The 27,815-nt window shown below is 35.3% G+C and overlaps 1 long non-coding RNA gene across 1 annotated transcript in view; it reads right to left on the bottom strand.

Moving 5' to 3' along the window:
* The window catches only part of LOC141516536 (uncharacterized), a 40,373-nt gene extending 28,663 nt beyond the window's left edge, over positions 1 to 11,710 (bottom strand). The window contains exons 1-2 of the long non-coding RNA XR_012476726.1: positions 11,625 to 11,710; positions 10,123 to 10,197 (exon numbers count right to left, since the gene is read on the bottom strand). This is a non-coding gene — a long non-coding RNA (uncharacterized LOC141516536). The remainder of the gene's footprint in view (positions 1 to 10,122; positions 10,198 to 11,624) is intronic.
* Positions 11,711 to 27,815: the final 16,105 nt, after the last annotated feature.

The raw sequence follows: 27,815 nt of genomic DNA on the forward strand, positions 1-27,815 counted from the left end.
AAGCAGTCACATTCTGATAAAAATGTCTCTGAAGATAAGCCAAATCAAGTTGAGGCTAACAAACAGGCATATTCATGAAATAGCTGTATGTGTCCAATACAAGCATGGGAAGACTTCCTCTGTTTGAATTGACTGATGAAAACACTTTGAACAGTTATGAAGGTGTACCTGTCTCACTTAAATCCAATTCATTCACGAGTCAATTCATCACTCCATAATGTCATTGTTTCTCTTGAAAACAAAGAACAAATGACAAGGAAAGGTTCGAAGAAACCTTAAGCCTACTACTGGAATGCTTCCAACAACTTGGCCACTTCTGATGGGAAAAAGGAAAGGATATGTTTATTAGAAAATGCAGTTTGGTAAATGAAAAACAGGAAATAGATCTTTATTCAAGCTCAGCAAATACCTGGGCCTTGAGGGTATCCATCTGTGTTTTGGAAGAAAGTACAAAATTGAAAAAAAAAACATTAAAGATGGAAAACTTTCTGTGATGTTTTTCTCTTGAAAGAAAATTTCAGAAATCACATGTTAGACTCTCCATTAATCTTTTTTAAAGACAAAGAGATTTAATGAATGTTTTCAAGGCTAGGAGTCTATGAATATAAAGGATGTAATTCTTGACTAAGTACAACCTGAGGAGGTCAGACATCTGTGACTGCTTTCCTAACCTGTCGGAATTTTCTGAAACACTAACAAAATAGCAGATAAAGACACGTTTGTGAGTGTAATTTACCAGGCTTTTTTTAAAGCTTTTGATAAGGTCTCATATAAATGAGGTTATTAGGAAATAAATAACAGTGGGCAAAAAAGGCACCATCTTGCTATAGATTAAAAAACTGGTTAAGCTTCTTGAAATGAGTGTGGGGTTTTTGAATGGAGAAAGGTTAATGGAAGGGTGACCCTGGGGTTGAGATAGGAAGCTGTGGTGTTTGATATATTTATTAAGGATTTGAAAGAGGATGAAATAGTGTGATTTGGCTGTCTTAGCAATGAATTGGGTCCTGGACTCTTGAGAGCCAATTCTTGGCCCAAGGGGAAAATATACCCAAACATTTATTAATGTCAACTTAATTCTCCTTTTGCACAAGACGGATCCAATGGAATTTTTGTACATTCACATTGAGCATAAACATGGTATTAGCATTGTGGGTCTTTCAATGTGCAGAGTATGTCCTCAAATCATATAACATATGTTAGATCAATGATTTTATTTTTTCATTTCAATAAACACCTACTATGTGCTAAACCCTTTGCTAAGCAACAGTGATACAAATATGAAAAAAAAGCCAAAACCTTCAAGGAGCTTACAATCTAATGTGGGAAGATAACTGAAAAGAAAGCTGAAAAGGAAGTTATAGGAAAAAAGTAATTGGGGAAGGGGCATGGTGGAAAAATTAAAGAAATGCAAAATGAGAGGGATAGGATAGAAAATCTTAGGGACAAGATAGGATAAAAAATGAGATGTCTCTCCTCAAATGGAATTGTTTATAGCGTCATACTTTAATCAGAGGGTCAGTGGTTACCATGATGTATGAGTATTTCACTTGCACAAAAAGGACACTGATTAAAGAAAATTTATAATCTTCCTTTGGGTTTCATAGGGTAGAGAATAACACACACACACACAGACACATGGAAGCAAACACACACATCACCTGAATGTTTTGCTGGACTTCATCTCCAGAAACTCAGCATTTTCCAAAATGAAATTAGCTTTGAAACTCTCACTTCTTTATACCATTTCTCACCCCATATTTAGAACTTCATCATGCCCTCATGCCTCAGCTTTTACACTTCTTTTTATATGTTTTCTTTCTCATAATAATTTGAGTTCCTTGAAAGCCCATGCTATCATATATCATATCATATGTAGTATTCATGGTACTTAACACAATGTTTGGCTCTAATTTCTCATTTATTCAATCTGTCTATCTATCTATCTATCTATCTATCTATCTATCTATCTATCTATCTGTCTGTCTGTCTGTATGTCTGTCTATCAGTCTAGCTAGCCCACTATGTAACATTGTCTTACAAAAATATTACCTTTATCTCTTTCTCTTCTTTTCTCTCCTCTCTTATATCTCTCTTTATTTCATCTCTCTCCTCGTCTTGACCATCACCTTAATTTAAGTAATTATATTATGAATTAGAATAAAAATCACTTAGTTGCATCCCTTCATTTCTTAAATGATAAAACTGAGACATGGAAATTCTAAGGGATGTGTCCAAGGTTGTGCCTGGCACCCTCAGACATATATATTTTTTGAGCCATGGTCCAAATTCACTGTAGTTCCCACTATATCATGCAGTTTCTTAGTAACTAATTCTTAGAAATCAAACTTGAAAAGGCTTTCTGACAAAAATACGTGATTTCCCTTTTCTCAAAGCTATTTAAAGGAGTTACTGAAGTTATTAGGATTTCAACATGGCTATGGGATGAGGAGTCATCCTCCATGTCTTTGATATTTAGCAGCCATTTTCCCTTCAGCATTCTGCCAGACCATGACCTTGAAATCATTATTGCTCACAGTTTGGCAGACACTGGCTCATTATGGTTTCCCTGCTCCACAGGCAATCAGACTTTTTGAAGTTTTAAATGGGGAAGTATGTAATTAACATAATTTAAATTACAAGCCATCTAATTTTGTACAGTAAATAGAAGAAAAATGAAAATCTTTTTCCAGGGTTCCCCCAGAGCTGGAAATACGTGGCCTTCAGAATGGCCTTAGCTTCAGTCATCAGATTATGCTAGCAGCATAATTGAGCTCTCTGAATCCTTAGAGTGTTATATGAGAATATGTGGTTAAAAGGCATGTTTCAGTCAATAAGTAAGAAGGGGTTAATTGAAGGAAACCAGAATCATCACTGACTGACTAAGTTTCAGGAAATTCACTTTAAGTACTGACTTCTCTTTCAGAAATTTTATTCCCTCATTTCCTCATTCCCTCACAAAAACTTTCTGAGTGTACCCACCATCTGTAGTATCGTTAAACTACATCTATTGTTCCTTATTTTCAATTATTCTAATGATTGTCAAAGGGAGTCTCATTCCCAGCCCTTATCAATGCCCACAACCCATTGGATTGGTTGAGAACTAATTTATAGTCTTGAGGTTAGAGGAGGTCTGCTTAACATTAAATGAGTATTAGAAATGTTGGCTCCTTATCCAATGTGGACTCCAACATTAAATCTTTTGAGGTTTACTCTTCTCTGGAGACTACTTAGTGTCCTAGCTATGAAATTGAGTTTCCTTGGCCATTATCACTTTTCTGAACTCTAAGGAAGGTTATATCAATTCATGACTATTGAGTTATACAGTCCATCCTTGATTAGCCAGAAAGAACCCCACTAACATTCTCTCTCACTGAACTATAGCGGGTTTTCTTGCAATTGTGATTTTTCCCTCTCTCTTTTCAAATCATAGAAAAACATGTAACAAAATAATCTTTAAATTTATAATGTGTGCCCTTGGTTCAGTATGTAATCAAATCAATATTTTACATCCTTTGCATTTATAATTCTCATAGACAAGATTTGATATTTATAATGATGACACCAAAACAACTATCCAGTACCTTCAATCATACAGAAAACCTAATAATAATTTATTTCATTAGACTTTTATCTTATTAGGCCATTCTGAAGGTCACACATTTCCAGCTCTGGGGGGACCATGGATAAGAATTTTCATTTTTTCTTCTATTTACTGTACACAATTAGATGACTTATAATTTAAATTATATTAAGATAAATGTAAATACTAAGTTATTTGCCAGTATCCCAGTGTGGGTATGTTCTCCGAAGAGTACATTCAAAAGGAAGCCAATGATGAAGCCCTCTGATCTCTTCTCAATGGTCTTTTTAGGATTTTTTTTTTGCAAGGCAATGGGGCTAAGTGGCTTACCCAAGGCCACACAGCTAGGTAATTATTAAGTGTCTGAGGATGGATTTGAGCTCAGGTACTCTTGACTACAGAGCCAGTGCTCTATCCACTGGGCCACCTAGCTGCTCCTTCTCAATGGTCTTTTGATAAATTTGCATAGTCATCAAATGTAAAAAATCTGGATGAAAAATTCAACTTATAAGCCATTCAGTTAAGAGTCATTTTAGTTAATGGCTATGTATGAAAATGATGGACAACAAATGCATTTGTAGCTACCCTTGAGTAAAGAATCAGAGGACGTTTTCAGTGAACTTGGTTAACCATCTATGAAGGATATATGGAAAAAAAAACTGCAGGTTTAATTCAACTCACAAAGTATTTATTAAGGCTCTACTTTGTCTTAAGAACTGGTCAATCTGAAACAAAATAGAAATAGTTCCTAACCTCAGGATTTCATATGCTATTTGGGAGGCAGTATGTACAAGAATAGGCAATGAGATGGAAAAGTGAATAGAACACCAGGCCTACAAAAAGGAAAAACCTTACTTTAAATCTGGCTTCAGACATCTAACAGCTGTGTGACTCTCAGAAAATCACTTAATCCTATTTTTCTCAATTTTCTTATCTGTAAAATGAACTGGAAAAAAGAAAGGCACCCCACTCCATTATCTTGGCCATGAAAATCTCAAAAAAAATATTAAAAATCTCAATGAAGAATTGAACCCGAATCCCTGAAAGGACTGAACAGCAAACATTCTCTTAATCAATAAACTCTATTAACCATTCCACATACAAGAAATTCCATCTCTGAGTTCCCCATTTTCTCTGGAATGCTTTCCCTCTCTCCTCTCTACCTATTATCTTCCCTCACTTCTCTTTAGTCCAACTAAAACCACATCTACTATAGGAAACTTCTCTTAACCCCTCTTAATTCTAGTGATTTCCATCTTTTAACTATTTCCTATTAATCAACTTTATTATGCAACTTTATTATGTAAATTGTTTGAATAAACTATTTGCTTATTGTCTCTCCCATTAGATTGTTCTTAGTACTGTGCTTTGAAAATGTTAGATGTTCAAATGTCTGACTAACTGAAGGAAATGCTAACTCACGGGATTCTGAAAAATACTCATGTGAACATGGACTTTGAACTGGACCTTTTTTCCATATAGGAATTGCATTAGGAAAGAACCAAGAGAGAAGGGTATATTCATTATTGGATAATCCTAGGACAGAGATTATTAAACTACTAAATTCCTTCTAAATATTTATGAAGACTAAATATTAAAACTCTTCATACCCTTTGATACAGCAATACAGCTACTAGATCTATACTCCAAAAACATCAAAGAAAGCACAACCCCCCCCCCATATGTACAAAAATAATTTATAGCAGTTATTTTTCTGGTGCAAAGAATTGGGAACTGGAGAAGGAATGCCTCTTAATTGTGGAATGGCTGAACAAGCTATGGTAGTTGTTGAATCCCACTTCTGGACTCCCTCAATCTTCCCTAGGCTAGTGCTGGAGGGGTGAGAGACAAGGATAACAAAAGAAACAAGTACTCCATCAAGATCTCCAAGTGCTCCATTTATTTTCCAAAACACAATTGCTTAAATACCTTCGAGTTTCTAATCCACTCCCACTCCTGTTGCACTTAGTAAGATAAGACTCTGGTACTCAAGGACACCAAGTGAAGATAATTTACAGTGCTCTCACACACAACAGTCCCTAATAAATCCCCCTTCCTGTTTTTGAAACAAAATTATTACATAATGAATGTCACATAAGTTGTAAACAAAAGTTCAAAAATAGTATATACAAATGCCAATTTAACAAAACCAATATTCCCAAATTCCTTGGAATACATATTATCCCTAACCTATAGACAGACAAAGATTAAAAAGTTTTTCTCTTGCCAACAAAAAACTTTTTCAAAGCAATCAAATTCAAAATTCAAACTAAAAGGAGTAACTTTTAACTTTACCTATTTCAGAATTTAGACACTAACACAAACACAGAAAAGAATTCTTTTGTATTTCAAACCAAAATCTTAAAACATAGAAACATTTTCCCACCTCTCCAGGCCAGTGGAGAGATGTAAAACATCCTATTGATGATTAAATACACATATACACATACACCAAAATATTAATCATAGGCACAGACTTCATTTGAAAGACAAAATCCAAATTTCTCAATCCCAGAAAAAAATCTTTTCCCCCTTTTTTCTTAACTAATTAACCACAAATATTCTCAATCAATAACTTATTGAAAAAGATAGTCATTGCCCACTCTCCCCCTTCCCAAACCAGGAAGAAGGCATGGGGGTCCTTTGAATTCTAAAATAAGCTTTTTGAGACATGGGTTTGAGTTTCAAAGTTCCAAAAAGGAAGACTTCCCTTCTCCCTCCCACCTCCCTCTGCAGAGGGTGGGAACAGCAAAGAATGAGAGAGAGCATTTGCAATTACTTGAGTTGTTGACCACAGTACAATTTGGAGTTGTTGCATTTTGTGAACAATAGTCATCATCATAACAAATTGTCCAACAGGATATGACACTTTAGCTCTTAACAGAGGAAGCTTGCAATTCAAAGTCCTCTGCTGCTGGAGCAAAGTTCTCTACCACAGGGTGTAGGCTGAAAAGAGAAACTAGCTGTATTTGTCATCTGTGTCAGTATCTGCATCAAAGTCCGCATTGGGGTCTGCATAGGCATTGAGAGGTCTTTGCAGCTGGTCTCAGGTCTAGGGACCTGGATCGTGCCCAGAACGCACAGCTTGGTCAGGCAGGCAGCCGGGCCAAAAAGAACACCAAGCAGGTTCTCTGCATCCTGTTCATGGAGCTGGTGCTTGGTGGCAGACTGCTGCTTGAAAAAGAAGCTCCATCCCCTGGAGCACTGCCTCAGAGACTACTTCCTGCTGACTCCTCAATGTTAAATACTTTCACTGGTTCCTCTTTGTTTAAAATTAACCCCCAAAGTAACAAATCAACCTGTTACTTTCTCCAGTCTTCTGCTATGGGATGTCACCTGGTTCTCTTGCTTGTATCTGTTATGTCCTTATATTGGACTTTACTGAGATAACTCTGTCTTTATTGTCTCAGTTCAGGTGCCATATGTTTAGTCCCAGTTCGGACACCAATATGTTGAGTCCCTTTATCTTCCCCAGGTGAGTGTTGGAGGGGCTGGAGACAAGGATGACAAAGGAGACAAGTACCCATCAAGATCTCCAAGGGCTTCATTTACTTTCGAAAACACCAGTGCTTAAATACCTTCCCAGTCTCTAATCCACTCCCACTTCCGTGGCACTCAGTAACATAAGACTCTGGTACTCAAGGACACCAGGTGAAGATAATTTACAGTGCTCCCACACACAACAGTCCCTAACAGGTAGCTTTAAAATAAATTTTTTGTGCCTTGCTGTAATTAATAAGAAAAACTCAGGAAAAGAAAGTTAAAGGAATTTTTTTCAGCTCTAATACAATAAGCTTTAGTTGGACCTCAACTAAAATACTAGACAGGATTAAACAGCATTCATAGAAGGGTAGAGGCATTTTGATTGGAATAGGTGATGGCTATTATCCTTTGAACTTAAAGAGGACCAAAATGACGTCCCTGTCTTGGGGTCAAGATTCAGTGTGTCCAACTGTGGCTGATCAGACTGGTCAGAAGGCTCTACGCCAGGTCAGGAACATATAGGCCACGTGAACTTTTGGAATGGATATGTCTCTATATGCATATTTCATTTTTCTTTTGAGCTATTGCAATTCTGCTTTGCTCATTGATCACAATTAGTTCTTTGATCCATGCTATGCCTTCCATGCTATGCCTATACCAAAGTTCTTCAGAAAGATTGTCCTTGCAGCCCTTCTTCTGGGCTCCTTTTGAGTATTTGCCTTGTATGAGTTGTCTGTAAAATAGTCTCTTAGGCTAATATGCATTTGGCATTTGAACAATATGATTGGTCTATTCAAACCCTCGGCAGTAGAGTTTGAATGTAGACAATTCGACTCAAGAGAGCACTTCACCATAGAATACCTTATCTTGCCAGATGATTTTCAGAATCTTCCTAAGACAATTCAAATGAAAGCAAACTGTCCAGATTTCAAAGGAATATAACAATGAGTTCAGCACAGTGGCTCAGCAGACCTTCAGTTTAGTAGGCAGCCTGATGCCGATTGTTTCCCACACTTTCCTCTTGAGCTAGCTCTAGCTGTGTGTGTCAAACTCAAAATCTTTGTGTTCATCCTTGGAAAGTATACTACCAAGTTATGGGTATTCATCCATGTGTATTCACATGAATCTCACAGTATTCAGAATTTTTACACTGGCTGTAATGAATGGTCACCTATATGAATGGTGTAATGCTAACTGGTGGAGACCCTCCATTGTCTTAATTTTAATTATCAGGCCAATATTGGCATGAGTGGCAGAGAATCAATCTATACTCTGTTGCTTCAGAGCCTGCATCAGCTACACAATCAACTGAGAATAAAAAATCATGCACCAACTCTTCCTGTACTTTAGTCTTGGCTTGTGACCTTTGAATAAGTTACTGTCAGTGCAGTAGTTGACCTTAGAGTGACTTTTTTTTCCTTATTGACATCAGACAATATCACTAAAAACATACTCAAAAGCCCATGCATTACTCCATTGGTATTTGGGAAAACTACCATGGAACTTGCATAGAATACTGATAAACTTCTCTTGAGAACCAGATTTTCTCATGCTCTTCCACAAACCTTTATGAATGACAGAATCAAAAGCCTTGATCAGATTGATAAATGTTATGTACAGACTTCTATTTGCTCCTATCATTTCTCCTGGAGTTGTTGGGCAGCAAACACACATCAACTGTTCTTTGGTCCTTTCTGAAGTCACATTGGCTCTTGGGTATATGACCACCCTTCAAATGAAGTGCTGATCTATTAACAAAGACTCTGGAATGAATCTTTCCAGCAATGACTAAGAGAGAAGGAACACCTTAATTATTTCAGGACACTTCTTTCCTTTGCCTTTAAAGAGATGGAAGCATACTTCACCTCCTGGAGAATAGCATCCTCTTGTCATATAACCTGGAAGATTTTAGTCAGCTAATGTATGAGTTGTGGACAGATGTGTATTTCAGCACCAGGAATGGAATCAGAACAAGGACTTTGCTGTGTGAGAGGTACCTATCAGGAGTGCCATGAAGCTGGCATAGGTTTCATAAACAAAACAAATCTAGTCAACAAGACTGTTTGCCTCCCAAACAGAGTGAATGACAGACAGATAATGTGATTTCCAGGTACAGGAAAGTACCATACTACAATCATCAGAGTTATGCTCCCATTATAGTGAGTCATGATATGGTCAAATAAACAAATATTACGAAAACTTGGAGATTCTTACTTTTAAACCAGAATAGACATAGAGTGTTAGATATAGCAGGTTGGCTTTGGGATGAATAGTGTCAGAAACAGCAACAACAGATATGTCTTACTACTGAAAACTTCTGTATATCATGACCTCATCACAATACTGCCTTCTATTTACTTAAAATGTCCCCTTGCAGAAAACATTGGCATTTAATAGATAATGCCACAATAAAAATAATAGACAAACTGAACATGAGAGTAATGTAGGCACTGTAGGATGCAGAATGCTGGAGCAATCATAGACTTTTCCTCTCCAATCTAAACAATTGCATTCAACAAAAGCAGAAGCCCCAAGGCAAGAAAACTACCAGCAGATTTATTTCCACAGACCAGAGCACTTTTCTGTGAGTGAACAGTGTTACTAAGTTGGAGGGAGAGCTGAGTCAACACAAAATTTTCAGAGATTGGTGTGCAGCATTGTATTTACTTATCTGGTCCAGGATCCTCAAAAACATAAAGAACTATTTGCTGAAAATGATGGGGAGGGGTGGAATTCAGAAGTTGTTAAGTGAAAAATGAGAACTCCAGGTGGTTAACTAGCATGAAAAATCTATATCTAAGAAGACCGTGTTTAACTGCATCAAAAACAAAGTGAAAGAAAAGCTTAGGGAGATTCAGGGTTCTTGGTTCAGTAAGAAGATAGAGGAAACTCATTTCAATATTTATAATAACAATCCAAAGCACTGTTATGGTGCCCTGAAGGCTATTTATGGACCACAACCCTGTGATACATCTCAACTACTCAGAGCTGATGTAGTCACATCAATTAGTAATAAGGGCATAATCCTGGGGATCACTTCTATGGTGTTCTTTACAGACCATCATCAACGAATGCTGAAGTCATTGACCATATCCCAAGGGTTGAAGTCTATTCTTCTATGGCAGAATTTCCATCTGAAGAAGAGAGTGGACATATCATTATGAGAAGAGAATAGGGTTGCCTTAGCTCCTTCCTCAATATATAGTATCATGGGGAGATGGTATGCACGATGTCATTTTTTACAGGTGTAGTTTCTTCATCTGTAAAATCACAAAAATCTCAAAATTGGAAGAGATTTCAAAAGTTACACAGTCTATATGAACCTGAACATGGATCCCTCATTATATTTCCTAATATTTTTGCTTCTGATTGCACAATTCCAAAAACAAAATAGGCCCTTAATTTCCTATCTGATTTTTGCTTGTGAACATCTAGGTAGGGGCAGCCAATTCTGTTGTTGGATAACAATAATTTTTTAAAGAAAAAAAATATCCTTTTATTTAACTTAAATTTTCACATTTGCAACTTCTGCTGTTAGTTCTGCTCTCTGGGGTTTTACAGAACAAATCTAATCCATCTTTTAGAATAGTTACTTCTCTAATCTCCTTGATTTTGACATTTGCTTCAATAATGTATTTCCAATGTGTTCTACACTGACAGTCCTTATTCATGTCTTCCCCTGAGTTCACCAGAAAGAGTCCATAGAGATATTTTAGTACCCATGTATTGTATAATTTCCTTGACTTTTTTTTTAATATTTTAAAGATACTACTTGAGTATATTGGGCACCTACTGTCATTTCTCCTCATTCCTTCTGACTCGCTCATCCTGTCTTTATAGAATATCTTTTGTGAGGGGATTTTTGCTCCTTTTACTTCCAACTTTCTGCTCCAATCCATCATGCATCTATCCCTTGCACCTGTGCCCATTTTTACATTTCTCAATTCTTCCACAGGATAACCCTTCAAATAATTGAACACAACAGTCATTTACTCTTCAAAAACCTAGTCTTCTCTTCTTTAAGGTTAAGTATACTCAAATTCTAAAACACATATTCCACTATGGTATGGACTCTAGAAATTCCACAGTCCAATATAGCTTCCTCCCCCCTCCCCCACCAACATATCAATCATATCAATGCCCTGTCCTCTAAACAATCATGGTTTTAATGATTTAAATTACCTGTTTAAACCATTTTATTTAGTTAAAACCTTTAAGAATGCATTTAGGGTTACCCAGTCACATGCTTTTTAAAAAATGTGTTGATAGTCATAGCATGGTGTTGGACTAGTTGATCCCTAAGGCTTCTTCTAGCTTGCAAATTCTGTGATCCAAGACAGGGTTTCCTTGGGCAGATGCCAGAAGAGTAATGTTTCCTTGTGCTCCATGACCCTGCCATAGAAATCACAGTGCTTGATCTGTCTAACAAGGAATTTTATTCAAAGGACGGCATTAATTTTTCACGCCTGTATTTGGGAGCAGCTTATTTTCAAAACAAAACAGAAACCAAGCCTAGCCAGGTCTCCACCCTTTGATGCTAATAAAGCAATTGTGCCTTCACCTGGGTGATCTTCTCCTGTAGACAATCAAAGCTGTGACTTTGAAAAGTTACTGAATAATTCATTGATCTGATACCTTCAGTTTTCAGTGATTACTGGCTGTTTGTTCTGAGCTTGTCAGCTGTGAAGTTGTATGAGGGGCTGATGCCCATCAGTCACAAGGGTCCATTCTCACTGCCTGCGACATAACAATGTCTGTTTTGATGATGTATAAAATGTAACTGATAAACATCTTTGCAGTTGATGGAGCACACATTTGAAAGTGGACAGCCTAATATACCAACAGAACAAAAAGTAATTCCCCTTACTTTCCAATCCTTTGCCTATCTCAAATCCCCCAATCCTCTATAATATTCTTGACAAAAAAATTTTAAAAAATATAATGATTAAAAAAACCCTGTTAAAATGTAAATATTATTCAGAGTAACAAAATGTTAATCTTTTCTTAGTCATTCATACTCTAGTTTGGACTCGTTTATAGAATAAAATTTAATAGAGCATGGAACTCTTATATAACAAATATTCATCTTAGAACTTTCTACTCCTCAAATGGGTAACTGTAAAATATATTGTGGTATGTGAATATAGTAGAATGCCAGTATTATGCTGGAAGAAGTAATGAATATGAAGAATTCAGAGAAATATTGGAAGATTTATATGAACCGATGAAAATTGAAATAAATGGGGAGACTAGGTCCCATGGTGGATAGAGCACTGGCCTTGGAGTCAGGAGTACCTGGGTTCAAATCCAGCCTCAGACACTTAATAATTACCTAGCTGTGTGGCCTTAGGCAAGCCACTTAACCTCATTGCCTTGCAAAATCCTGAAAAAAGGAAAAAAGAAAATTGAAATAAATAGAACCAGAAAATCAATATGTATAAATACTTAAATTGATTTGTAATCTTGTATATTTGTGAATTCTGTCCAGTGAATCATATTGCATCTCACTGATGGCTGTCTAAACTGTGCATCTAAAAGGCAAATGAAGAGAGCAAAATAAGAAATAACACTGTTTAATGATGACCAAATTTATCCAGAAAGATATGAGATGTACCTCTCTCTTTGGTGGGGGATTATAGATGTGGAATATTACATTTACTATCAGATCATTAACACGTTTAATTTTGCTTCCTTCCTTTTCCTTTTCAGTCTGCCTCCTTCCTTCCTTCCATCTTTCTTTGTTTCCTTCTTTTCCCTACTACACAACACATTATAGGAAATCTTTACATCTAAAGCTATCCCTTTTCTAAGTTTAGCTATTTCTATTAAGAATACTGAATTCTCTCTTACACTGATTCACAACCTCCTAGTAATCCTTGACTTCTATGACTCACTTTTGTCAACTCTTGTCACTTCTATTTCTACATGTTTTGCCTTTGACCCTGGTCCTCTACTCTCATGATCACTACCTTAAGTTCCAGACTTTATCGCCTCTTACCTAGACTATTGTGATAGTCATCCAAATCAATCCCCTTCTTCCAATCTTGCCACTTTCCAATTTATTCTGTAAATAGCTGCCAAATAAATGTTCCTTAGACATAGGTCTGCTTCTCATTATTTTGCTAAAAAAATCTCTAATGGTTCCTGTTGGCTTCTATCCAAAAAAAAGCAACACAAAGTCACTGCATATTTTTTTTACTAAAATGTTGTGTGTGTGTGTGTGTGTGTGTGTGTGTGTGTGTGTGTGTGTGTGTATGTGGACATTGAAGAAGCTACTGTAGTCTTCCAGGTAAAATGTAAAAAGGGCCTAAGCTTGAAAAGAAACTATATGAGTACAGAGAAGAATCTGCTCATGAGAAATGTTGGACAAGTAGAAGCAACAAAATGCTGCTGATTGTCTATGAAATGGATATAGGGAAAAAAAAGAATCAAGAATGATGACAAGATGTCAAACTTGGGATGGCATATTACAAAACAAAAGCAAGGAAAGTAGGTCCTTTAAGGGATAAATTGCACTGTGTGTGTGTGTGTGTGTGTGTGTTTGTGTGTGTGTGTGTGTGTGTGTGTGTGTGTGTGTGTGTTCATTCAAGAATTGGGCTTTCCTGGTTGTAGTCATTTGACATCTTTTGATCTTGGAAAAGGAACTTTCTCTTTTCTGGGTCTCAGTTTTCTTATATGCACAATGCAGGGCTTTCATGTGATTTTCTCTAAGATCCTTACCTAAGTTCTGTTATACTTTGAAATAAAGCATTTTAGTGTTGTCAGGATGAAGGACCCTGATGATCTCACTATTTTCCTTCCTTGTTACCCAACTATTATTTAATGAGTGCCTTAATATAATTGCATAGTACATTAGCCTTAAACTTAATTTAGGTCATTTGTTACATGCTTATGAAAATGGGTCGACTGAATACTTAGCTAGAATATATGTCTATTGTTATTTCCCTTTCATTTCAATATACTATATTGAAAAAAAAGCAGTGAAGGTTAATGAATAGTGGGTTGACCTTGGACTCAAGGAAGATCTGGGTTCAAGTACTGTCTCTGATTAGCTCTGGGATTTCAGTGAGTCTTTGGGCAAGTCATTTAACTTCTTTATATTTCAGGCAACTCATTTGTGGATATGTTGCCTTCTAGATGGTGGTGTTCCCTTAGCTGACAAAATCAAATATCTTTTTTTTTTATTTTCTTGTTCAGTCATTTTAGTTATGTATGACTCTTGGTGACCTTATGTGATTTTTTTTTTTTTTGGCAAAAATACTGGAATGGTTTGCCATTTTTTTTCCTCCAGCTCCTTCTAGAGATAAGAAAACTGAGGCAAGCAATTAAGTGACCTGCTTAGAGTCAAATAGGTAGTAAGCATCTGAACTAGATATGAATTCAGGATAAAGAGTCTTCTTGACTCCTCATCTAATGTTCTATCTCCATTGTGTCACTTAGCTGCTTCCTTTAGACTAGAATGCTATCAAGTTATAACAGGGTAATTTAACATTCTTAGTACACAATACATAAATATCAAAATGGCCCCATCACTCTTTACAAATCCACCTATATTATGTAAAAATGAATCCAGGAATCTTCAAAACTCAAGTTTTTTTTAAAAGTAGGCATTAATTTAATGTAGATTGAATAGATTCAACTCTAAGATGGAGTTGCTATTAATATACTTTTAAAATTTTCATCTTTTTATATTAAAATTAAATAGAAATAGTCTTAAATCCTTGAGGGATGTGCCATGAGGTAGCTGGGTTCTCATTTGAAATACACACATATAAGAATATATACATGTTCAGAAAGACACATATATCAACAAACCTGAAATCTCCTTATCATCAGGGGTCATCATAAACCCAACAGGAGAGAAACCCAGGAGTGAAATTGCAGGTAATTCTTTCCTAAGTATTGCTTTTCAGTTATTTGGAGCAAATCTCATTGTGACATGATAGGAAAAGTATGATTAAGAAAAGAAAAGAGTATATAAGAAATGAAAACTCATAGTACTGTTGGTCTCCCCCTGTCTATTGCTATCTTCCAAGTACATGTATAATAGTTGTGGTTATGTCCCCAGAGGTCTATAGTAGACCATCTTCATTTTACTCTCTAGTTACTCTATCAATTCCCATAAACATTTTTTTTCAAAGTCAGTTCTTACAGATGAGTCACATCCAGGCTGGTCCTTTTAATTTCTGGTCCCATAGCAATGTCCAGTTGGTCATTTTGAGGGAGCTGTCCCATAGACTTGTTTCAAAAATACCATCTGCACCCTACCCAACCCTACCCTTTATCAAACATCCCAATTCCTACTGTGCCCACCATCAATCAATTTTTCAATCACCCAACTTCACAACCCAAATCATCCTTGGTTTCTCATTCTTTCTCACTTCATATATCCAGTCAGTTGTTAAGCCTTGTCATTTTTTCCACCACAACATCTCTTAGGTTCCTAAATACCTGTTTAGTCACACTTCTTTATTACCACTCACCACTAAATGGTGAGATGAATCCAGTCATTTCATTCTTGAGTTTCTTGTGCAAATTTCACAACTGACTTGTTGATAAACCAGGAAGCAGAAGTGAGGAAGGAGAGGATTCCTGTCAGTGGGAACATCCAGTTCAAAAGCAGAGGGTTATAGGTGGAAAACTATTTAAAACAGCTCTTTTCATTGTGGCAAAGAACTGGCTATCTAGGGGATGCCCATCATTTGGGGAATGACTGAACAAAGTGTGAAACATGAATATAATGAATCATTTTTGTTGAATAAGAAATCAGGAGGGATGGAACTTCAGAATAACTTGGAAAGACTTGCATGAACTGATGCTGGGTGAAGTGAACATAAGCAGAAGAATATTATATGCAACAATTAGCATCATTATTTGATGACAAACTATAATGGACATGTTCATTTCAGCAGTATAATATTTATAGAGGGAAGCTATGTGGTACATCAGGCCAGAGCACTGGCCTTGGAGTCAAGAGGACAGGAGTTCAAATTTTGCCTCAGACACTTTATGCTTACTAGCTGTGTCACCTTGGGCAAATCACTTAACCCCAATTTCTTTGCATACAGGGCTATCTCCAGGTGTCCTGATCCACATCTGGCCATTGGACCCAGATGGTTCTGGAGGAGAAAGTGAGGCTGGTGATTTAGAATAGCAATCCCTTCACTCACTCAAATCTATTTCATATACTTGACATGCACCACCTCCCCGATGACATGGTCTTCTTTAAAAATGAAGGACACATATGTGTGTGTGTGTGTGTGTGTATGTGTGTGTGTGTGTACATAACTAAAGATAATTGTAAAAGACTTGTGTTGGAAAATTCCATTCATATCCAGAGAAGGAACTATGGAGTTTAAACGCAAAGCAAAGCTTCAGTTTTTAAAAGTTGTCTTAGGTATTTTTTTCACCCTAATATTTTTCCCATTCCAATTTCACTTTTCTTTCACAACATGATTAACATGTATTTATGATTAACGTAGTTATACATGTATAACTTATATCAAGTTGCTTTCTGTCGGGGGCTGAGGGTAGGGAAGGGAGAGAAGGAGAAAATATGAAACTAACTACTTTTCAAAAGATGATTGCTGAAAACTATCACTACATATAGTTGGGAATGTAAATGAATAAAATATAAAAATGAAAAAACATAACGTTGAAAGTTGTAGGTAGAGTCATATGAATATGAGATGGGCAGTGAGTGGTTCTGTGTAATTGGATCATAAAGCATATGAAAAGACTAACAAGTAGGAAACCTGAAATGATTATGATGAACTTTAATTTTCAAATACAGGATTTTATATATGATTGTGGTAGGGATAGGGAGCCATTGCAGATCATTGACCATAATAGTGACATGATCAGATCTCTACTTTAGGGAAATTCCTTTAACAGCTGAGTGGAACAAGGTGTTTGAAATTCTTATGGTCAAAATAATCATCCTATGATTTATGAATTTTTGAAAATACCTGAATTTGACCCCAGACATGAGACACTCCATTTCAGGACTATATTTTAAATCTTTCAATCTTATTGACATTTTCCAGAGTTTATAGTTTATGGTCATAACATTGAGGAACCCAGGATTACTTCCATGTCACAAGAAGATGTCAGAGTGGAATTTTAGTGAGGTATTTTTATTTGTTTCTATTCTAGTCAGACTCTAGCTATAACTGTCTTTTCCACTTTATCTTCTTCTCCCTCTCTTTCTGTATCTTTAACTTCCTTTCTTTTTCACAAACACATTCTCATAGCTGTTATCTCTATTTCTCCTATTTTTCCTCAAGGTTTACTCACAGGGCAGTATCGTGACACTGGAACCCAGAGCTTGATTGGGAGATGAAGCACTTATATTGTCAATTTACCAGTTTTCTTACCCTTGACAAGATATTTCATCTCTCAATCAGTTTCACATCTGCAATTTTACAAAGTTGGACCAGACATAGCTTCTGAAATCTATGATCTTGTAGACAGTCAGTCAGCCAGTCTATCAATCTGTTTGTGTATGTATTCATCTGCCTGTCTTATCTGTCTGTCTGTAAGTTTATATCTATCCATTTTTAATCTGTCTTTCTGCCTAAATATCTCTCATCTATCAATCTGTATATTTATCTACCTATCATCTATCTACTTTTCTCTATCAGAAGAAACATGCTTTAAATGCAAGAAAATATATCTGGAACATTTTCCTTTTAAAAATCAAAATCAATAGTTATCACCATTCCCATTCCCTTTGACAAGTAGCCCTCAAGGGCTCCTTTTGTCTTTCTTAAAGTACTAAATGGTCCAATCTTCCATATACAACTTTTATCTTTTTCATGGGCAGGTGATCATTTTTTTTCATTTCTCCATTGTATGCTTGTGTTGTTTTGGTGCCTTGAGCTAATGTTTTCAATGGCAGCATTCTTCAGTTCTCTTTTCTAATATATTTAAAGTGATGACAGCTTTTGTGTCTCTATAAAATGGATTTGGGTCACTCTCGGGTTTTAGCATCAATCTTGGGAGGACCATGGCCAAGTTAGCCTCCATTTCCCTTCTGTCAACATGTCAGAGAAACACAGGATGTATTTGTATCACTATAAAAATAATGCCACCAAACTAGTCATGAAATGACCATAGAAACAAGTTTAAATGAAAGCATTTTCCAGTCTTTCAGAGAAATACGTTAGAAAGTCATTGTGAGAAAAAACAAGAACAAAATAAAAACCTATTCCTTACATGGTTCTATACCACTACAGAATAACATAATGAAAAAAGTCTTGAATTAAGTAGAGGACCTAGTTTTGAATCCAAGTTCTGACCATGGCTTTACAAACTTAGACAATTCACATAAATCTCTGGGCCGTAGTTTTCCTTGCTCCATCAATCAAAAAGCATTTATAAATGGCAAGTATGTGCCAAGTATTGGGGATGGATTTTATCATCACAGACTTAACATTCTATTGAAAAAAGACAATTGTAAGGTTATAAAGTGTATGTATAATTGTTAGAAATTTTCAAAACATGCTGTGCCAGATGCTAATGATAAAATACAAACTTTCAAAAAAAATTATGTTCCTGAAGGAACTTATATTATAATGGGGAAGACAACATATAACGCAGAGAAAAAAGAGATTTGAGGGGGTAGGCTCTTATTGGAAGAATATACATGTAGAATGATGGAAATTGTATGTAGGGCAGATTTTACTTATCAAAGCTGGGGTAGAGAAGAATAGGATCCCAATTTGTGTTGGTGTGGTGGAAGGGGTGGAAAAAAATGAGGAAGACAGATGGCGGGGGATAGGCAGCTCAAAGGAAGGCACTAGAAACTAGATAGATCAGATAAGGGAGCATATAGAAATTGGCATTTGTATTGTGTCTTAAATGAAACTAAATCTTCTAAAATGTGGAGTTGAAGAGAGTATTCCAGGAATGGGGTGGGGGGGCTGGCTGCTGTAAAAATACAGACATAAGTTTCAGTTTGTCTGAGGCAAAGCCAATTCTGAAAGTAAAGGCCAGGCAAGAATTGTGACAAAAAATGGTCTAGTTTGCCTTCATAAAGGAAGTCAAGATCTCATCCTCCTGATGTCAATTGTCCTTTTGAAGAATGAAGGATGGACAGCAACAAGAGAGGGAGGTTCATGTGTGAAGAATAGTTAGAAGGCTTGATTAGCCAGATTTTACAGTATATGGAGGGGGTATAATATAGAATGTGTTTGGAAAGATCAAGTATGTCCAGGTTTTAAAGAGATTTGAATATAAGAAGGGTCAATATTAAATCTAAGAGCTAATAAGGAAGTTATTGAAAAAGCAAATTTCATGGTCAGAGTTATTCTTTTTTTTAACTTTTTGAAAACTTTTTTTACTTTTTACTTTTTTCCAGTTACATTTAAGATAGTCTTCAACATTTATTTTTATAAAATTTTGAGTTCTAAATTTTTCTTCTTCCATCTCATCTTTATCTTTCCCCAAGATCACAAGCAACCTGATTTAAGTTATACATATACAATCATGATAAACAAATTTCCATATTAGTCTTGTTGTAGCAGAAGAATCAAAATAAAAAGGAAAAATCTTAAGAAAAAACAATAAATAAATAAAAAAGTGGAAACCATATACTTTGATCTGCATTTAGGCTTCATAGTTCTTTCTCTAGATGAGGATGGTGTTTTCTATCTCAAGGATCAGAGTTATTCTTCCAAAGAATTTTGGCTTAAGATAAAAGGTAGATTCTCTATGACTACAATGAGGATAATAATATTCGAGGTTTATATTATGATATTACTCTATCATAAAACTCAATGCCCATAATAATTTTTCAGTTATCATCGTATTTTCTTTTTTTTTTAAGTTTTTTTTTTTTTTTGCAGGGCAAATGGGGTTAAGAGGCTTGCCCAAGGCCACACAGCTAGGTAATTATTATGTGTCTGAGACCGGATTTGAACCCAGGTCCTCCTGACTCCAGGGCTGGTGCTTTATCCACTGCACCACCTAGCCGCCCCTATTATCCTATTTTCAAAAGGAAAATACATACAATCATAGAGGAATAGAATCTGAGAGTAGGACTGTGACCCCGTTTCCATGGAATTCAACCCATCTCATTTACAACACGTCTGGAAAATGTTAAGCAATCCAATATCTCCTTAGAGACCTCTCGTGAGAGGGGGAAAGTCAACCACCACTTATGTTTGGGATAATGTTAATTGGACTAATTACCTAATACTAACCCTAAATTTACTTCCTCATGACTTAAATGCAAAGCAACTAATTCTGTCTTTTGGCGACAAGCTAGAAAATATTCAATATTTCATGTGGCTAGAATTATTTTGGCCTATTCAATATTTCATACTATATTGGAAAAAAAATGAAAGAAATACATATGATCATTAATGTACAATTCAGAAGCAGTGCTTGACATTTTTTCCTTAAAAGATGCAAATATTCAGGAAGTCAATTGTTAACTGTAATATGTTCTTATCTCTGAAATCCAGAATAAAACAGCTTCTCTTGTGGCCTTTTGTATTTGCTTCTATTTAATGTAAAGCACATAACATCCTTGAACCCATAAGCAAAGACAAATTTTGTAATGATAATTCCATAGTGTAAATATGTATTAGATATTCTGATCTGGCTCAAGGGACAGGCTGATGTGAATATAAACAGCATGAGATTTTATGAGTCTCACTCTGCATGTATAATAGTTGCACAGGTAGGCTGGCCATCAGGTGATGGTTTCCTCCTACTCCCCCATAGCTACAGAAATGCAGAAAAATATTCTCCTAAACCAAAGAGGGGTTGTGACCTTCCGCAAAGGAGAAAATTAAGTACAATTATGGATCCATGAAGTCCTTAAGTATTTCATTCCAGTTCATCCAAATAGATTGATTCAAACATTCAATTCAATTGGTCATGTGATGAGATACCATAAAGGAGAGAACAGCCTAATATAAAGGGCTGAGCTTTGGTTTCAACTTCTAAAGCAACCTGGGTTTGAATCCTGCCTCTGATACTTATTTCATGAGCATATTCATGTCATTTAATCTCTTCTAAGTCCTTCATTTGTGAAATGGTTATTACTTTACTCAACTTAGCAATTTATCTTTGATTAAAAAAAATCATTAAACACTAACTTTTGACAAGACACCGTGACAAATATTGCGAATACAAACAGAAGCAAAGAGTTTAACTTTAAGGTGTTTATTTTTTAAATTTTATAAAATTTTATTTAGGACAATGGGGTTGTTACTTGCCCAAGGTCACACACCTAGGCAATTATTAATTGTCTAAAACCTGGATTTGAACTCAGGTCCTCCTGAATCCAGTGTCAGTGCTTTATCCACTGGCCCACATAGCTGCCCCACCTTCAACATGTTTAAACTCACAGAGGGAATATATATTAGAAAGTTAGCCTATGAACCAGGAAGTTATAAATTCAAATTCTACCTTTGATCCATAATAGTTCTGTGAATTGGATATATGACTTAATCTAGTGTTCTAGCAACTTTTTAAGACTATAGTTTGCAGAGAAATGATTATTCTAACATAGCTAAAGTAAAATACCTCATTTTCAAATTCCCCATAGCAATGAATTCACATATCCACATAGCCTTTCCTTTCCCTACTATTTCTGTTTTTGTTTTTGCAAGGCATTGGGGCTAAGTGACTTGTCCAAAGTTATACAGCTAAGTGTCTGAGATCTGATTTGAACTCAGATCCTCCTGTCTCCGGGGCTAGTGCTCTACCCCCTGGGCCACCCAGCTCTTCTCCATATTCCTCCCATTCTTACAACATTCTTGTTGGGTAGTTTTTTTGAACGTTCTTGAAAATAGGAATCTCACAACTTTCAAAAGAATGAATTCCCTTCCATTCTTGATGATATTTTCATTTCTTTTAGATCTTGTAAATTCCTTCTTAACATTAGTCTCCTTATGCCATTTCTACCCTTTTACCCAACCAGATTCCTCAGTGTCTTTCCCTTCCAATTTTTAGCTGACTGCTAATTCCAAGTCCTGCCACAGGGAAGTCCTTTTTGCAAAATGAATTGAGGACTGAGCAATCATAGTTCTTATATTAAGTACTGTGATCTTAAGTCATAAATGATGAAGGTTAAACACCTCTGGCTGTTGCAAAGTTACTCTGAGCACAGGGAGACAGGACCAGGGAATCAATCTTTTTTTTTTTTTTTTCCTGGAGTTCACTTGTAAAAAGAATCACCAGCTCTGACAATGCTTTTATTGCTATTATGTAGAGTAGTACAGAAAGTAGTCAATCATAATGCTTGTCATAGTTTTCTATATATACACAACTTGTTTGACTATATTGTTGATATAACCTTAATGTAGTAATTTTCATTTTCTATTAGTCACTGAATAAAACATTTTAAAAATCAGTTGATTTTTTAAAACTAATCTTGAAAATTAGGATTGAGATAATTATATTGTGTTCAGGTGCAGTTGTGATAATATCCTGCATTGTTTGTCTATTTTTTTATATATACTTCATTAGCACATTTTCCCCTTTAATAGAAAATAAGCTCCTTGAGGCAGGGATTATTTATTTATTTATTTGTTTATTTAGGTTTTTGCAATGCAAACGGGGTTAAGTGGCTTGCCCAAGGCCACACAGCTAAGTAATTATTGTCTGAGACCAGATTTGAACCCAGGTACCTCCTGACTCCAGGGCTGGTGCTTTATCCACTGCGCCACCTAGCTGCCCCCCTTACTTAATTTTTATACACAGTTTTTGAACTTGCTTTTGTACCCAAGCATCTAGCATGGTATCTGGAATAAATAAGATCTTAATAAATATTAGTTGATTAATTGATTGAAAAGTAACCTGAATATACTGATATCATTTGATTTTTGTAGACAGTGTAGATCTTTGTAGATAGAGAAAAATCAGTTTTAATACAAATAGTATTCAGGTTTAAAATATTCTGAAGTAAATCCATGAAATTATAATATAAGATATTTGAGGGCATAGTTAATTAAAGAAAGGATTACCAAAATTCAATTCAACATATAAGGTGTAAATTCCTGGATCCAGGATTATTTTTTATCTTGGTCTCTCCATTACCTACAATCCTTGAATCACAGTAGGATCTCAAGAAAGACTTGTCAAATGGTTGATTTATTGAAAGGCACCCTGCCTAGGCACTGGAGAAATCAAGAAAACTGAGAAAACATCCCTAACAACAAAGAGACTGTATTTACTGGAAGTACATAGTCTGTAGAGATAGATGTCTCTCTAGGGTTGTGGCTTATTAAGCTTTGCTTTTGTGTTTGATGGGGATGTTTTCTCCCTATACTGTAACTACACTATGGGATATCTAGCTTAGTAGACAAATACAAGCAGTTAGCTACTTCCATTTTCTTCTTCATTTAAAGTTATTTTGGTTTTCTGAACAATTCTAGGCATATATATAACTTATCAGGTTTCAGTAGATCAGTTCCATCCTTCCCTAAGCAGCTGTCATCTTTACATTTTAAGCCATTGTCCAGAAAGTTAAATCACATCACTTTCATACTTTTTAATTGCAAATTCAATTCAATTCAAATCAATTCATCATCCATTTAAGAGCTGCCTCCAGTATACCAGGAACTTTGATAAGTTCTGGTGATACAAACTTTGATTAAGTTCTGGTGATACAAAGGCCAAAAAAAAAAGAAACATTCTCTGCCTCCAAAGAACTATTATTGTAATGACATGAAAATTTATCTCACTAGTCAATGCAAGTATGACTTTTTAAAAAACCATTCAATCTAAGAATCCTATGAGAGAAGGCCAAGAAAAACTTGAGTTAGAATTAAATGTTGGTTACTTAGGTGAACAATCTCTTTTGCCCAGAGCTTCCTTTGCCTTACTCTTTTTCTTCTCTTTAGTAAGACATTATGAAAGGGGGTATTTTTCAAGATTAATGTTTTGTCAGATGCTAATCTAGTTTTTATGGAAGAAAGAGTGACATCTCAGTGTTACATTTCTATAAGGAGATGATGCCCAGTTAAAATATGACAAGTAATATTAGCAGCATATAATGCTTTCTCATCTATAGATGACCTTTAAAGAGAATTGTAGTTATTATCTTATGATATTCCTTCATTTATTATCCATCCTATTGCTGGATTCCATTGCCTTTATGTAGCAGAAATATAGATACTTGGCTTAAAAATAGAGAAATATGATTTAAGTATTATAATGGCTCTAGGCATTCAAGTCTAATTCAATTTTTTTCTCATTATGTGAGGAATTTTGAAGATGATGGTGGTTAGTAGACCAGGCAGTTTAGTGGAGAAACTCAGACAACTTTATCTTTTACAGTTAAATTAGTCATAAAAGGCATTTTTTTCCAGACCTGGCAGAAGTTCATTCAAGTGATTGGATGGGATTTTGAAATTGCATTATAAGATATTATTGTTGAGTAAGACTTCAATATTATAAGTAAAAATGACTGACTTGGACAGTGAAGAATAAGAAGACTATCATTTTTCTTGCTCCTTACTTACTGGAACATCCCCTAGCCAGGGTAGAAGTTGTCAATTAAAATGATTAAGAGAGATATCTTAAACCCCAAATCACATTTTAACCCTAACTTTAACCTTAAAGGAATTTATTCTGTGATTCTAGAAAAGACTTAGTCTTGGTTTAGTATCTTTCTTCAATTGGAACATATTTATTCCATCCCCCCACCCCCCGAAACAACAGTTCTTTTTTTCCAAAGATTTTTACTTGTATTTTTGGGAATAAGTTTCTTTTAATGATTGAAGAAAATGTTTTTATAAAAGATCTGATTGAAGAAGGCTACTAGAGGTCAAATGTCTTTTATTTTATGTGGCCTTCCAATTTCAAACATACAGGAACAAAGAATGTTTCATGTCTCACTGGAGAAGATGTCATATCCTGTTTCTGTCTTTTAGTCATCCTTAATTATTTCAGTGTTACATCTCTGCTTTCTGCTGGAGGGTGGTCATTTTTTTCAGGAACATATGTTACCAAAATGTCTGATTATTGCTGAAGCAGAAGGAAGAATGAGCTTCAATATTACTTTCCAGGTGACATGTGAAATCCACCAATATTTCTATGGACATTGTTTGGAGGAAAATAAATATGGAACTTTTATTAATACATACCATGGAAACAATGTTAAAGACTAACAAACTTTCTTCTGTGGGGTGTGGGAGGAGGGAAGCAAGATTAGGGGGAAAATTGTGAAATTCAAAATAAATAAAATCTTTCCAAAAAAGTAAATTCATTTTTATTAATATTTTAAATGAAACCAAAAACTAAGGGATTATTTATTGATATTTTATTTTTCCAAATACATGTTATGAAAGGTTTTTCGACATTCATACATATGCAAATGTATTTTTTAAGTTACAAAATTTCCTTCCACCCTCCCTTCCCACCCCCCCTCCCCTCAGGGGTGAAGAGTCAGGTTAATACTGCACATACATATTTTTGACAAACATGATTACAGATGAATAATTTTCAGTATGAGGAATCAGGATTAAGGGAAAGAGATACATAAGAAATCATTTTTGTAAATTGTTCATTGGATTGTGAATAGGTGTTTATTTTTTCTTTGACTTGTTTTTCTTCCTCTGGATGGGGATAGCATTGTCCGTAGCCAGTCTAATAGGGTTATCCCAGCTTTCTAAACTGTTGAGAGGAGCTGCCTACATCAAGGTTTATCAGAACACAATGTTGTTGCTGATGTACATTGTTCTCTTGGTTCTACTCCATTCCCTCATCATCAGATCCTGCAAGTCATTCCATGCTTCTCTAGAGTCCAACCATTTATAGTTTCTTATAGAACAATAATATTCTGATACCAAAACTTGTTTATTTTAGTTTACCAAAACTTGTTTAACTACTCCCCCATTGATGGGCAGCCCCTCAATTTCCAATTATTTTGGCCACTAAAAAAAGAACTACTATCGATATTTCGCAACATGTAGGACTTTTCCCATTTTTTATAATTTCTTCTCGATATGGTCCTAGAATTGGGATTGCTGGGTCAAAGCATATGAACAGTTTTATTGTTTTTTGAGCATAATTCTGTATTGCTCTTCAGAAAGGTTGGATCCATTCCCAACTCCATCAGCATGTATCAATGTCCCAATCCCTCTCCAACCTCTCCAACATTGATCATTTTCCATTTTTCTCATCTTAATCAACCTGATAGGTGTGAGGAGATAACTCATAGTTAGTTTAATTTGCAGTTCTCTATTCAATAATGATCTGGAGCACTTTATATGATTATATATATAGCTTTAATTTCTTCATTTGAAAACTATTTATATCCTGTGACCCTTTATCAGTTGGAAACTAAAGGATTTTTAGTGACATTTCATTTTGATGACAATTAGAATGTAAATTCCTTATCAGAATGTAATCTTTTTTGAATGACAGAATGGATAGAGATTTTTTGGTGATAGAAGGGATAAAGAACTAGATCTAGAATCAGGAAGACCTGAGTTCAAGTGTGACCTCAAACACTTAATAGTCATGTGACTTTGGACAAGTAGCCTAATTGCTGCTCACTTCAGTTCCCTCAATTGCAAAGTGGAAACGATAATTATATTTACATTTCATGGTTTTTATAAGAATTAAAGAAAATAATATTTGTAAAGCACAATTCCCAGCACATAGTATGTATCATATAAATAGCTATTCCTTTGTAGTTGCTATTACTTTCACTCAGCATGGTATTGCTGCATTAATAGGTTCCTAATATATTTTACTTTAAAATTGATCCTTAAACAGATTTAATGAATTCATGAGCTCTATCTTCCTTGGCATTTGAGCTTAGCTTCCCCTCTCTTGAAACAAAAGACAATTGAATGAAAATATAAATTGAGTCTAACTTGTTTCATAATTCTAAACATCCATGTGAACACAGGACACAGGAAATATAATCAGAAACTAGAGACTTTGTGTACCTAATACAAAACTTAGAGATTTCTGAGAACATCCACCTCATATATTTCTTCTTTTATCATTTTTATCCTAGGATTTGGCACCTTGAAAATACATCATTAACTTAATCAGCATCATCACGTTATATATCAAATTCTGTACTTCAAAATAATTAGCATTTGGCAATGGAAATGACAAGCAGGAACCAAACATTGAGTCCCTACTATGAATTTTTTTAGATCAAGTCCTACCTACTTAATCCCACTTCCCCAACATTAGTTTTAAATTTATGTATGAGTTGAAAATGATCACTAATGTCTCATAACTCTTGAATCTTATGATACTGTGATTCTAAAACAGATGAAGTATATTAGGTCATAAGCTGCAACAATGGAAATAATGTCCACAATGATAAAAATACAATATCCAATTCTGAAGCAAATGCATGTTGATATTGGTTAATTAATGTTGAAATTTACATATCGATAAACTCAGATTTCTTGTTAGCCTTTTTTTCTCTTCCATTAAAAGAAAATCTCAGTATTAAGAACCAAAAGAAAAGGAGAATATTTTTCTATAATCTTTCTAGAAACTCAAAAGGCAGGTTTTTAGTTTAACTTGATCAGGACTATTTACAGCAATGCCCAAACTAATCTGCTGGACTGAAATTCCATTAGAACTTTGCAGTTAATGAACCTTGTTTGGATTCTGATGAGAGTTTTCTTCCTGAGACCAGCATAAATTCAACAAATCATGTAAATATCTGTTGGAAAACTGCTGCTGTAGTCCTGGAATCTACACTGCAGAAAGAAAAAAAGGTGCTGTTCACTTGGACCAGTGCTGAAGGTAAGTTTATCAG

The sequence above is a fragment of the Macrotis lagotis genome, chromosome 3, assembly GCF_037893015.1.
Source record: "Macrotis lagotis isolate mMagLag1 chromosome 3, bilby.v1.9.chrom.fasta, whole genome shotgun sequence".
In the NCBI taxonomy this organism is placed as follows: domain Eukaryota; kingdom Metazoa; phylum Chordata; class Mammalia; order Peramelemorphia; family Peramelidae; genus Macrotis; species Macrotis lagotis.